Below are 12616 nucleotides of genomic sequence, written 5' to 3'. Positions count from 1 at the left end.
ACTGACAAAATCACACAAGTCCATTAATGCCAACAGAACAAGATAAAAAACCTTTCCTTGGCATCCTTAGGAATTGTAACCAAAAAGATGATCTGGTGGCAATTAACAAAACAGGGATTAAGAGAACAAAGTCAAGATCTTGGAATGAAAAAGAACCAACAGATGATTTGACATACCTAAATATCCAAAATAACCTAGTAATTGAAAGAAGGGGTCAGAATAGGCAGATCATTTATACGGAATACAGAAGAAATGGAGACACCAATGGTGATAACAGTCACCTAAAAAATAGGTCCACACAACTCGTCCTCAAACCACTTTATGAATCAAAAGTAGCACATGATGTTCTAAATAGAGGAAATATCCTCTGACTATTGAAATCGATAACAACGCTTGAAATGATAACTTCAGAAGACATTATACGTGTGGGCTTTCAGCCTAACCCTGAAGGAAGCCTACCGTTAACGTTACTAACAGTGGCCATAGGACCATTAGTGGACTCAATCCTGAAAGTGCATGGTACCTTTCTTGAATGGGGTATGCTAATCAGCCAGCCACTTCCAAAGGTCTATCCAACTCTACTTCTACACACAGAATGTCAAACAAAAAAATCACAGCCTGAAAGAATCGAGAGTGTTTTTTCTATTCTAAAAAACCCTCTTGGCAAAACAATCATTGAAGATAAAAAATGTCCCAATAACCTAAAGAAAGACGACAGCAACGAGGTAAACGAAAAATGGATTACAGCAGCCTTGCACGGTAACAAGGAACATTGACAACACTTGTCACAAGTACTATTACAAGAGCAGAGTATGGCCACCTCTATAAAAGATATGCTCATGGAACATCAATGGGATTTGTAGCAAGTTAATTAATGCCAAAATAGAAGGCCTCTCGGATCAAAACCAATTAATATTACTGCAGGAAACATGGGCAATGGAACCACCTATGTTAAAAAACTACAAGGGATATTTTGTACCAGCAATAAATACAAGAAGTTTGGCCGCCCCTGCGGAGGTCTAGCAAGATATGTTCCGTTGGTATTAGCCGCAAAACATGAGCAAATACAGACTAACTATCCAAATCTACTCGTAGTAAAATTACGATATAAAACGCTCAGAAGTGGGTCATATAAAATTCTAATTTTAGTCAATATATACATACCTCCAAAACAGAAATCTAAGAAAGAGATTACTACTGCCATAAATAACTTGCTTCTGGAGCTAATCTTGGAAGAGCCGTTAGCGGACTACATCGTAACAGGTGATTTCAATACAAACTTGTTGACATCCTTCGTCCAATCTCAAAATCAACAATGGGAAAACCCGGATCCAATAATGGAACCTAGAACACCTAATAAACAAAATAGAACAGGGAGAAACTTGGTAAAGGACATGGAAGCGCTAGGTCTCAGGATACTAAATGGTAGATTCACAACGGACTGTCCACCGGCTTGTTCTTTTTACTCAACTAATGGTAATTCATGTATTGATTACACACTTACATTATTGTGTACTTTCAACAGTGACATCCTACTGTCTGAAAAAAGTTTTGAACAGCGATCACAGTCAGCAAATTATTGAGATAAAGCTATTCTGCCCAAAATCTGAAAAGTACTTGACACTTCAAGGTCAGATCGGTACCATCAACTATAAGAAACTTACATGGAAGCCCGAAAATATGGATGAGATTACAGCAATGGCAAAAAATCTAGTTAAAGAATGCGTTGATGAACAAATAAAGTCTACTGCCCTCGACCAGTGGGTTGAATTTACACAGAAAGTAGTGACCTACAATACAAAAATAACAGGTGAACAAAGGAAAAAGAACAAATTCAAGGAAACTAGAGAAACTAACATCTTTCTTCCATATGCTGTAAGGAAAACTAAAAGCACGAGAAACAGGCTTAGGAAACAGCTAACCAAGTCCCCACTCAACGAGGAAATACTGGCATCATTAAAAAATACAAATTGCACTTTAAGGAAATTAATTTGGAATGAAAAAAAATAAATCCAAACAAGAGCTCTTGACAAAAATCTTCCATGCAAGCACTTTAACATACTCGCGAGAGTTCTAGAGACTAATTAATGGCCTAGCCAGACCAAATAAAGCTGCTATAGGATCTAGCTTATCTGAAGAAGAATGGGTGACGTTCCTTAAAAATCATCTAAATTCGGAATCCACAGCACACAAACAATCGGCCAACAATCCGATGTATACAAAAGCTGACCAAGAAGGCGACTGTAAAATCTTAATGACCAAAACTCAAGTGGCTGGACTAATTAAAAGACAAAAGGATGGGGCCCCTGGTCCCAATGGTATCCCATTTGCACTATACAAGGAAGTACCTGATTTCTGGTCTACTTATCTTACAGATGTTTTTAGAGAAATAGTCGAAAGGGGCCAAATCCCTAAATCATGGAAAGGATCGCTAATAACACCTATTCTGAAGAAAGGAAATTGGCAACTACTGGAAAACTATCGCCTAATTATATTGCAGGATATGGACGCAAAGTTGTTTGCTGGAATCCTACTGAAGAATTTAACGAACTGGGCAAAGGAGAAACAGGTACTGCCCTCAAACCAAACAGGCTTTATCAAGGGCCTTGGTACATCCACAAACATTTTATTACTATCAATACTAACGGACAAAGCAATTATAGTTAAAGAACCACTATACCTGTGTTTCGTAGACTTAAAGTCTGCTTTTGACTGTGTCGACAGAGAACTTCTATGGGAAAAACTTAACAATCAAGGAATTCCGCATAATCTGTTAAAGATGATCCGGCTCCTGCACACGGAAACTTGGGTAAGGGTGAGGTTAGGTGAGGGAAAAACACTAACCAATACAATCCCTACATCGAGTGGTTTGAAACAAGGGTGAGTTCTGGCACCCTTACTTTTTAATTTATTTTTAGCTGACCTTTCTACAGAGCTAAACGAAATCGATGCACACCCTCAAAGGTTAGCAAACAAACTGATATCTAACCTATTACATGCAGACGACGTTGTACTTTTAAGTCCAACCAAAGTTGGCATGCAACGATTAATCGATGGAGTTTTTAGGTATTCACAGGAAAATGGCATGCGAATAAATGAAGCTAAGACCAAGGTAATGGTCATCTAAAAAAAATGTGCATCTTAAATCCAAACATAAATGGTTTTTGGATGGAATAAAATTGGAGCAAGTAGCTGATTATAAATACTTGGGAGTTACTTTTAATGACAACGGCAACTTTCAGACACAAAAAACAGATATTACAAGGAAAGCAAACTCCCTTGTAGGGGCATTTAAAATCATTCAGAAATCAACAGGAGATTTGTCTTATCACCCTTTATTAAAAATAATTGCCCCAAAATTATTGCCTGCCTTATCTTATGGTAGTGAGGCACTCAATGGTAAAGATGCTGAGATTATTAATGTCGCTGTGGCCAAAACGTATAGATCTTTATTTTCTCTCCCGAAGAATGCCTCACAAGCCCAGGTGAGACTGGAGTTTGTGCTGAACAATCAATGCTACGCAAGGAAAGGGCACATACTAAAAGTATGGAACAGAATAAAAAACGATCAGGATAACAAAATGTCCCGTTTATTGTGGCAAGAAGTAAATAATAAAACAAACACAAATGTCAGCTTCTACTTAAATAGCGCAATTGCAGAATTTGGTATAACACCCATCTGGAAAACCACAATTACGTCGGAGAGCTTCAAAAAAACAATAAACAAACTCACTAATTACCTCTCCCTGATTAAGGATAAAGATATTTTGGTTAAACGCAGCCATGCATGGTCAATTGTCTCTGGATTTAAGAATAAAAAGGTTCAAACTTACCTGGAAACACCATGGTCTAAGAAAAATAAACACATTTTTATTCATGCTAGATTTGGCTTCTTTCCAGGCACGTCACTTAGCTGCATGGAAAAGATTACAAGAAAATAACTTATGCAGGCTTTGTAAACTAGGAGAAGAAAACATTTTACATCTATTGTGTCTTTGTCCGGATCTGGAAATCGAAAGAAAAACTATGCTTAAAAGAATGTTTAACATGCGTGGTGTAAGGACATGTAGACAGGCTCTGATTGCAAGTCTAAATCCAGAAGATCTGCACTTGTCAAATTCCTTTGTGCTGTACAGAAAAAATTGGAGGCTTTCGTTTGACCAAACAACAGACTATGTGAATATGGATTTTATATAATACAGTTTTTGTAACAATCATAAAGGACAGACTATTAGACAATTAAATGTGTATGATATATATTTAACTCTTTGGAAATTAATTGAAAAACCAATTGTTTTATAATTTTAAAAATTGGTGAAGTTTTAGCTGCTTTTTTGCAAGATTTTAATTAATCAAACAAATAAAATAAACTTGAAACTTGAACACACCACGGTTTCCTAAACTATACTTAGCACATACCTAAGAGACAGCCTTATCTTTCTTCAGAGGTGAAAGAGGAAGCGGTTGTGGACACTTTGGTGGCAAGAGAGGCCTTTCTATAGGGTGAATTTAGTCCCGCTTGGTTGATGCTTTTCCTGGGCCTCCTTTAATTACTGTCCACTATGGTTAACTTGTGAAATGATTGTAAAATCCCATCCTGTGCATTCACTTTCCACTGTAAAGTGTGTATCTTAATTTTTTTTTAACCTGTGTTATAATTTCCCTTCTTCATTTGCCTACTTCTTCACTGGTAAAGCATTTACCTGACTGTTCTATCTTGTGGTCTCCAATGTTGCACTGCTCCCTAACTCCATGAGCACCTCTAGGGCTCTGCATCCAATAGTGTATTTAGGCCTCTTAACTTGCTGCCATCTTTCTGATAAAGTAGAGAAATGAGAAAACATGTAAAACGCTTTACGAATACCTTGTTGAGGGGGGGTAGTTTGGGAAACGTTTATACCTTTTTATTTTCTAGAAAAAAGGCTGCCTGCTGCGCCCATGCATGAGGGCAAAAAGGAAGAGGATTACAGTTCAGTATTGTCACTACTGGATACCCCTTCCTCTTGCCTGCACTACTCCCGATGATCCCGCATATCTCTGTCCTCTCCACAGTCACCCCACATGTACCTTTGCTGACCTGTCACATATCTAACCTTAACTTTTGTATCCTAACCTTTACCTCATCAGCTGTCACCACTTCTTCCACTTCCATTTTCAATTCTCACCTGTGCTTTCCTCCATGCCTCTAATGTGTTTTTACAACATGCCCGCCCTCACCACCTGCCTGCCCTCACTTGACTTGCCACACCATACACTTGTAACTTGGCTACGTCCACCATCACCTGTTCCCCTTCACCTGTTACTGTTGTCATCCCTGGCTGATTCTCTCCTGTCATTTATGTACTCTCACCCATCATCTCTATACCCTCACCCATGTCGCCCGTCTGTCCTTACCCATGTCACCTTTTTACCTTCACCACTACCAACTATTCAGTGGAGTTCTCACTGTTGCTAAGCTCTCCAGTCGGTGGAATCCTGCACAGCGCTCTATACTTCACAATTCGCCATCTTGACCTAACTCGCCACATTTATCAACCTCACACCCTGCCATTCTACTTCCGGACCTAGTACTTCCCTCTTCTTCCTGTTCTTTCTTCATGTTAACCATTGACAAGTGCTATCTTTTCTGTCTGATAACCATACTCTGCAATATGCCTAACAATGTCCTAATAACACAGGCCCCTTTGATGCCTCCCTTACTATCGTGTTTCTTCCCACCAGTGAACCCAACTGTGGCTCTTTCACCTTTCTGAGCATTTTGCCTTTTCTTCATCACCTGTGACATCAACCCTGGCCTTTCTGCATACTTCCGGGACTGTAGTTTTTGCTTTGTGTTTGTCCTTTGATACCCCATTGCTCTTATTCAGGGCACCCCTGTCACTCAGTGTCCTTACTTCGGTGATCTTGCCATTTTCCCTTCCTGTGCCCCATTTGTTAAACACATCCAAAACTTCCCCCGTTGTTGTAAACTGTGGCCTGTTTTTAGTGTACCACCTTTGCAGCGACACCACAGGAAGGGGCACTACGGGTCATTGTCCTCCCATGCTGTCAACATACTCCATACCCCCATAATTAATTTCCTTGATGCCTTTGCCTGTCATCACATCGTACTGTCTGCATGACCCAGTGTGTAGTGGTTGTATAGCTCCTCAATCTCTGGGTACTGCTAGTATATGCTATCCCTCCTCCCACACTATCTGCTTTCCTTTCCTGTGTGCTCGATTTTCTTTCATTTTTCCATGCTCGGTTTTCCATTCTGCTAAGCCCTATATTTTACTTTCATTTTTGTACGCTCTCTGCTTTATTTTCTTCTATATTCTCTTTCGTTTCTTCCCACATGCCGTGTTCCATACTGCCGTTCCTTGCCTTTTGCCACATGAGCGGTCTTCTTTTTCTCATACCCTGCCTATGTTTTGTAATAAAGTTTGCTTACTTTCTCCTAGTCCAGCATACATGCTTTCCTATGCACTTTGCCCCATGTTTACTTTTGCTTTTCTTTCTCCCATGCATTCTGCCATTCTGTCTCACTTGCTTTCTGCCTTCCTTTTTCCTATGCAAACAGCCTTCCTTACTCCCCCGCCATTTTGAGCATGGATAAGTAGTCATTCTAGAAAACAACATTCGAAGGTATATCACTGAAATACCACATATTTCCACTACATAACTTCACACCACGCAATTCAATGCCACACAATTCCACAACAAACAATTCCAATCCATCTCTCCCTCACACTGCCACTACCACTTTATATCTCGCAATCCCACTGGCTCCTCTAATCCCTTCCTCACACTCCCTCCCTATCTTCTTTCTATACTGCCTGCTCACACTTACTAAGCACTGTTTCTTTCCCGTGCCGTTCCAAGGTTTCCTTCCCTCAAACCCATGCTCCACTCCTGTTCTTGGGGTGTTTTCTGCAAACAGGTACTCCCTCTTTATGCATTTATTGCCTGCTCTCCCCTTCTTTCTCTTTCTCTCACACTCTTTCTGCTCCTCTGTCTGGAGTTCATTCACCACTTCCTGCAAAAACTACCTATCTCTCTGTATCTTCTTTTCTATCTATTCTGTGCAGCTCTCACCCCTATCTATTCACTATACCACATAAGTATGCTAAACAAATGCACTCCATCTCACACAATTCCATAACTAACAATTCCAATACAACTCACATAATTCCACTCCACACCACATACATTCTCTACACTCCAAACCAAAACACATGGGTGAAATACATTGTCATTTACAACGCCAATAGCTCCAACTCCCCCAAATGCGAGACCCATTGCTTTGCAAATGCTTGTATCATTTATCACTGAACATTTCCACTCCCTTGTAGGAACCAGTTTGGGTGACAGTTATGGCATTGTTTCACTCGGAGTTACTCAGATTTTATAAACGGGTCTGGTAACAACACAAGCAAGGATAAATGACAATAATTAGTCCCAGGCATTCCCATGGCGATGAGAACAAAAGTAAATTGTGCCTTACTTCTTGTTCGACCCTTTAACAATTGTGGATCTGCTCTTGAAGAGTGCCTAGGATATCTCCAACATAATAAATTGGTTTGTGAGTTTCTCTGAGTGATGGTGTCTCAGATACCTGACAATCTGTCAGCTGTAAGTTTTAGTAACTAGGTGTATCAATTGGCATACAGCTGGTTGGAACCATTACTGGTCTAGCCAACAAATTGTAGTGTTATGTAATGCCAGACTGCTGAAGGTAGTAATCAGTGCCATCAATACACAGTGACCACTTATAAATCATAAATGGGACATTTAGGAGCGTGTTGTGCTCTTCGGGCAGCCACTGTGATGGGCCACTGAACATATATTAGGTTGTAGGATCGTTTATGCATTAAAGATTGTTCCAGGTTGAATAAGCCAGCCAAAACTGTGATATGTATTAGTTTTTGGCTTATATGTACCGTGAATGTGTATATTACTAAAGACTGTAAAAAAAAAATCTTCCAGAAAGTCTTTGAATTAGAATTCTCCAGAGGTGTGACAAAAAATTTGGCTCAAACTGTGTTGCAGGGATGGAGAATAGGAAACTGATATCAAGTTCCTGAATATTTGAACTAAGGTTTACTGGATGTATTGAACTGAACAGTCTAGCATTCTACCACACATTCTATACAGCTTAACAGTTGTAGCCATCCCTATTCCAGCCTCATGCTGAACAAGGATTGGCAAAGCCAATGGGTCTGGTGTGGATTGCCAGCATTCTGGCTTTTTGCAATGTTTCTCAATATGTGTCCTGCAGTTTTCAATAACGCTCGAATCTTCCCACAAAGCTCTTCTCTGGGACAATGAGCAGAGGTGAGGCAAGACGCAACATGTTTTTTTCTCTTTGTCCTTCGCCATTTACCTAATCTTACTGCATTATATTACCACCAGTTACTGCATAAGATATTGGCTTTCTCAATAAACACTTAACAACAAAAAATGATTATTAACCACACAGGCGAAACCTATGGCATTTACCAATGCTTGTTTCCATTTGCAGCACTGCTGCTCTCACTTCTCGTTAATGCCAAATGCCTCAAAACTGTCCACTCCCCCTACACTGCTATTGCAGCTCTTCGCTCTAATTTAAGTTAAACCCTTTCCCTCACAGATACCTCTAAGGATCATGATGTAAGCGCTTAGATCCACATAAGAGGATGTGGTCTGAGGGCTAGATTGCCGACTTTGTCGTTGGAAACCAGGGCTACATCCTGTGATTCGGGGAAAATCACTTAATCTCCCTGTGTCTGAATGTGTCCTTGTGTAACATAACTGGTGCTCACGTAAAGCGCTCCAATACCTTCGGATCAAGTTTGCACTATATAAATCTGTTTAAAAAAAAAACATCCTGCCAGCTGTCCAATTGAGGAAATCAAGTCCAATTCTGCCCGCGAGCATCCTCAAGGTCAGCACCTAGAAACTTTTACGAACCAAGGGACCTTCTGCCGACCTCCCACTACCAAACTCTCAAAACCCTGGTTCCCCATAAGCGCCTTCTACTAGCCACCATAGAGACCAGACCACTTCTGGCCCCTCTCTAAAACCCTGACACGTCCTGCCAGCTACACCACAGACCAATTCTGGCCGCTCTAAACCCCTGACACGTCCTGCCAGCTACACCACCAGTCACTCTTCAGCTCTACAATATGCATTGCAGCCACGCTTTTATTTGCACATCACGCCTTGCCTATCCCGTCCAGTGCTGCTCTCTGTCATCCCGCACACATCCAGGAAGTCGAAATGACGTACGCGTCACGTGATAACCGCGTCGGGTTTGTGTTTGTTCTCCTAATGGCCATCTTGAATAGCAGCTGTTAAGGGTGCAATACGTGAGTCCAAAATGTGCGTTTGTTTAAGAAACGTTAAGGTTGATGACAGACTTGCACAACCACAAAATAACCGTATAAGGGTTGTCAATTTCAATGCTGTGAAGTGGCAATGAATGAGATTGGAAAAAAAAGTTTTAAAATAACAAGGATACATTTATTTACATAGATGTGAGATTACATTGTGCTGTTCAAACGTCTGCCAGTGTTAGTGAATGGCAGTCTGCTGGGGATGGACGGGTCGTGCTCCGCAGGCTTTTCTCTCTATGTCTGTCGCACGCTTTACTTCTGGACATCAGCTGATTACAAGGAAACGAAAGCAGTGATGCCAGGTGCTCTGGTGTGACTAGTGCGTAGGGCAGGATCCCCGCACTCGAAGTTGTCGGCGCTCATTCTCCGCCTTACAGCCGCAGGCAGACTGGACTCAGCCCGTCGCCGACCCCCGCCCCTGGTGTACTGGTAAGTGGGCTCGTTAAAGCTTCGCCATGCGAGGAGAGGGGACCTCAAATTATGGAAATACTGTGAGAGTGCGCTGTTCACACTCTGTCCTATTTGTATTTATTTCTTTTTTTTAATGCATTTTTATATAGCGCGGACTTTACCCAAAGCTGTCAGAGCGCCATACAATAGAATTAAGTATATTACATAAGGAGATTTACATATTTACACGTTGCAGATACCATTGGAATAGTTGAGAAAGTAAAAGAAAATAAGAGTTGGCATTTACATAAATAAAAATAGAAACATAAAAACGCACACATTAGGTTAGAACAGGTATAGAATACATGCCACATACCCCTTCGGGAGTGGTAGTGGGAGACGTCTCTTAGCCAGGAACACCTACGTTATCCCAGGGGATCAGTTTCATAATCATTCTCAACCAGAGAGGCCACCCCAAATCATACAACTTTCGTGTAGTCTTCTGACTGCTTGATTTTTAGGGTTTCGCGTGAACTCGACCCGAAGGCATTGGAGCGCTTGGCATGAGCACCAGTTGCTCGGAATCACAGGCTTTTGAGCCGGAGACTCTAACCTGGTTCCCCAGTTCCAAAGTATGCCCATCTGGGACCCCATGTCCTCTGATACATTGCTGAATGTAACAATCATTGGCAAATCCAGTAGGTCTCACCTATACACAGTGCATTCAATGGAAATATACAAGTGCAGGTACTCGCTCTTCTCTGTACTGGTTTGCTCCTGAGAAGTGCTGGCATATGTTATATTTGACTTGTGTCTTTCCTTTCCCTGGCTGTGACTTTCCTGCTGCTCAGCTAGTGTGAGTGATAGAATGCCTGATGACCTCATTAAATGTTTGAGTGCCTTGCCTGGCAGGCTGAGCAGCAGGGAGGCTGCTCCTGGTGGGGCTTTGCTATATTCTACTTGATTACCTGAAACTTAACCTGGAACTAAGGTCAAAGAAACTTATCCTGTTTTGGTTGCCTGGCTCAAGGATCTTCTGTTTACTACATTTTTGGCGAAGATTTTAAAAGAACTCACGCATTGAGGAAGGAAGACTGTGAATACCATCCTGATGATACTTGAACTAAGGAGCCTAATAAAAAGAGATTGGAACATAAGAACTGTAACTTTAAGGAAAAGGAAACGCAACTGAGTAGCAACGCCCTGGTTAGCCCCACCAGTGTCCCTCATCACCTGGACTGCCTGCAGCCTAGGGCTTTTGACTTTATAATACCGATCTACAAACAGTTTATGGTGGAGCTTGCTATCATTCTACTGCCTTTGAAGAGTTTTACCTACCCTGCTGCTTTGGGACAGTGTCTCCAGTAACAGGAGTTGTCAAGAGAAGCAACTAATTTAAAGTTTCCCTGCATGGATATTCTATGTAATTTCCTGTTTGTTTTCAGCCTTACATGTTATGAGAGGCAACTGAATTGGAGGCTGAGGATACTGAATTCTTGACCCTTCAGCACTCTAGTGGTATTAGAAGGAGCGACTTGTGGTGGGAAAATTGCACTTCTGGTGAGCCTAAACACTTGAGTAACATGCAGAGACTGCTGGCTGTGCATATTTCAGTAACTGTGAGTACTTTGTTTTTGCAGATTTCAATTCCTAATGTAGCTACTGCTGCACCATGGCAGTTGAACCGCTGCCATACCTTCCAACATGTCACGAGCTGTGCACAGCGTGCACATACTGAGCACGCTCATTCCCACCTGCGTACTGTGTTGCCTCCATCTAATCCTTTGTGACATGTGCTAACAAGGTTCCTCAAGGAGCCTGGCGCTTGTGGTCATTTTAGGTGCACGCTGATGCCTTTAGCCATCCGACGAGGCAGCATGGTTGCGTACCGCCATCTTGTGTTTGGAGCTTCACTGCAAGTTCACAGTCAACGTTGATTCCTACGTTTAGAGGCACCCTTTGCCAACCACATGGTTAATAAAGTTTCTTGAAAGTCACAAGGTTCCGGTTGACTACAGTTTATGTTGTCGTGGGACATGAAGGTACAGTTTGTCTGTATCCCTTCACTTACAAATACAGCTACAGGTACGCTTTTGATTATGGACCGCGTCCATGGCTGAACGTGCGACACAATCTTGAGGCAACCACCAGTCTTTATGGAGACTCATGATGCAGTGTAAAAGGAATGTAATTTTTTTTAATCTCCAAGTCACAGTACATCTTCAATTGCTCTTCACTCTCCACGTGAGGTATTCACTGCGCCACTGTGTGATGATGCAACAGCTAAATGGAGATCGCGGTCAAGGATTAATTTTGGTTGATGACTTCGGGTGAGAGATCGCCCCCGGAGTCTACGACTATGTATCTGCTATGGATTGCATGCTTGACATGTCGTGCAATGACGTGTGTGATTAGTTTCTGAGTGCCTGTAGAGTTCTCCACTCTACTATGGGGTTGTTAGTTAATGTATCCTGCGCTTTTCGCCTATACTCCAAAATGTTGTGTGCTTTCTAGTACCCTGTTATGGTTACATTGAGGTGGTGGGAGCTAAGTGCCCCAGTTCAGTTTTAAGGTGAGGTTGTGGGAGCTTATTGCCCCAGTTCTGTTTTTCAGGGTGGTGTGGTGAGAGGGTGGTGCCTAAGGGCATTCACTATATGAGACATGCTGGAAATAAAAATATTACTATAAAGGGTGCAGTCATGAGGTCAAAATGTGCCAAAGTCACAGTTTACAGAAGGGACAGGAAATGGTGGAGAACAAAGCGGCAAGAACAAGATTTATTCAGACGTCCAGGACAAGCGCAGCTCAGCGAATGAACAAACCGTAACATAGAAATCTCCTCAAAATACAACATTCCAGGCCAGTGG

At 41.7% G+C, this 12616-nt stretch overlaps 1 protein-coding gene across 1 annotated transcript in view; it reads left to right on the top strand.

The window, feature by feature from the left end:
• The first annotated feature begins 9300 nt into the window (after positions 1 to 9300).
• The window catches only part of LGALS8 (galectin 8), a 273575-nt gene continuing 270259 nt past the window's right edge, over positions 9301 to 12616 (top strand). The window contains exon 1 of the mRNA XM_086926860.1: positions 9301 to 9792. The gene's annotated coding sequence lies outside the window, so the exon portion shown is untranslated. The remainder of the gene's footprint in view (positions 9793 to 12616) is intronic.

This window comes from Lissotriton vulgaris, chromosome 6 (assembly GCF_964263255.1).
Source record: "Lissotriton vulgaris chromosome 6, aLisVul1.2, whole genome shotgun sequence".
Taxonomy (NCBI): domain Eukaryota; kingdom Metazoa; phylum Chordata; class Amphibia; order Caudata; family Salamandridae; genus Lissotriton; species Lissotriton vulgaris.
The sequence above is the reverse complement of the archived record's forward strand: the minus strand, read 5'-3'. Positions and strand labels throughout refer to the sequence as shown.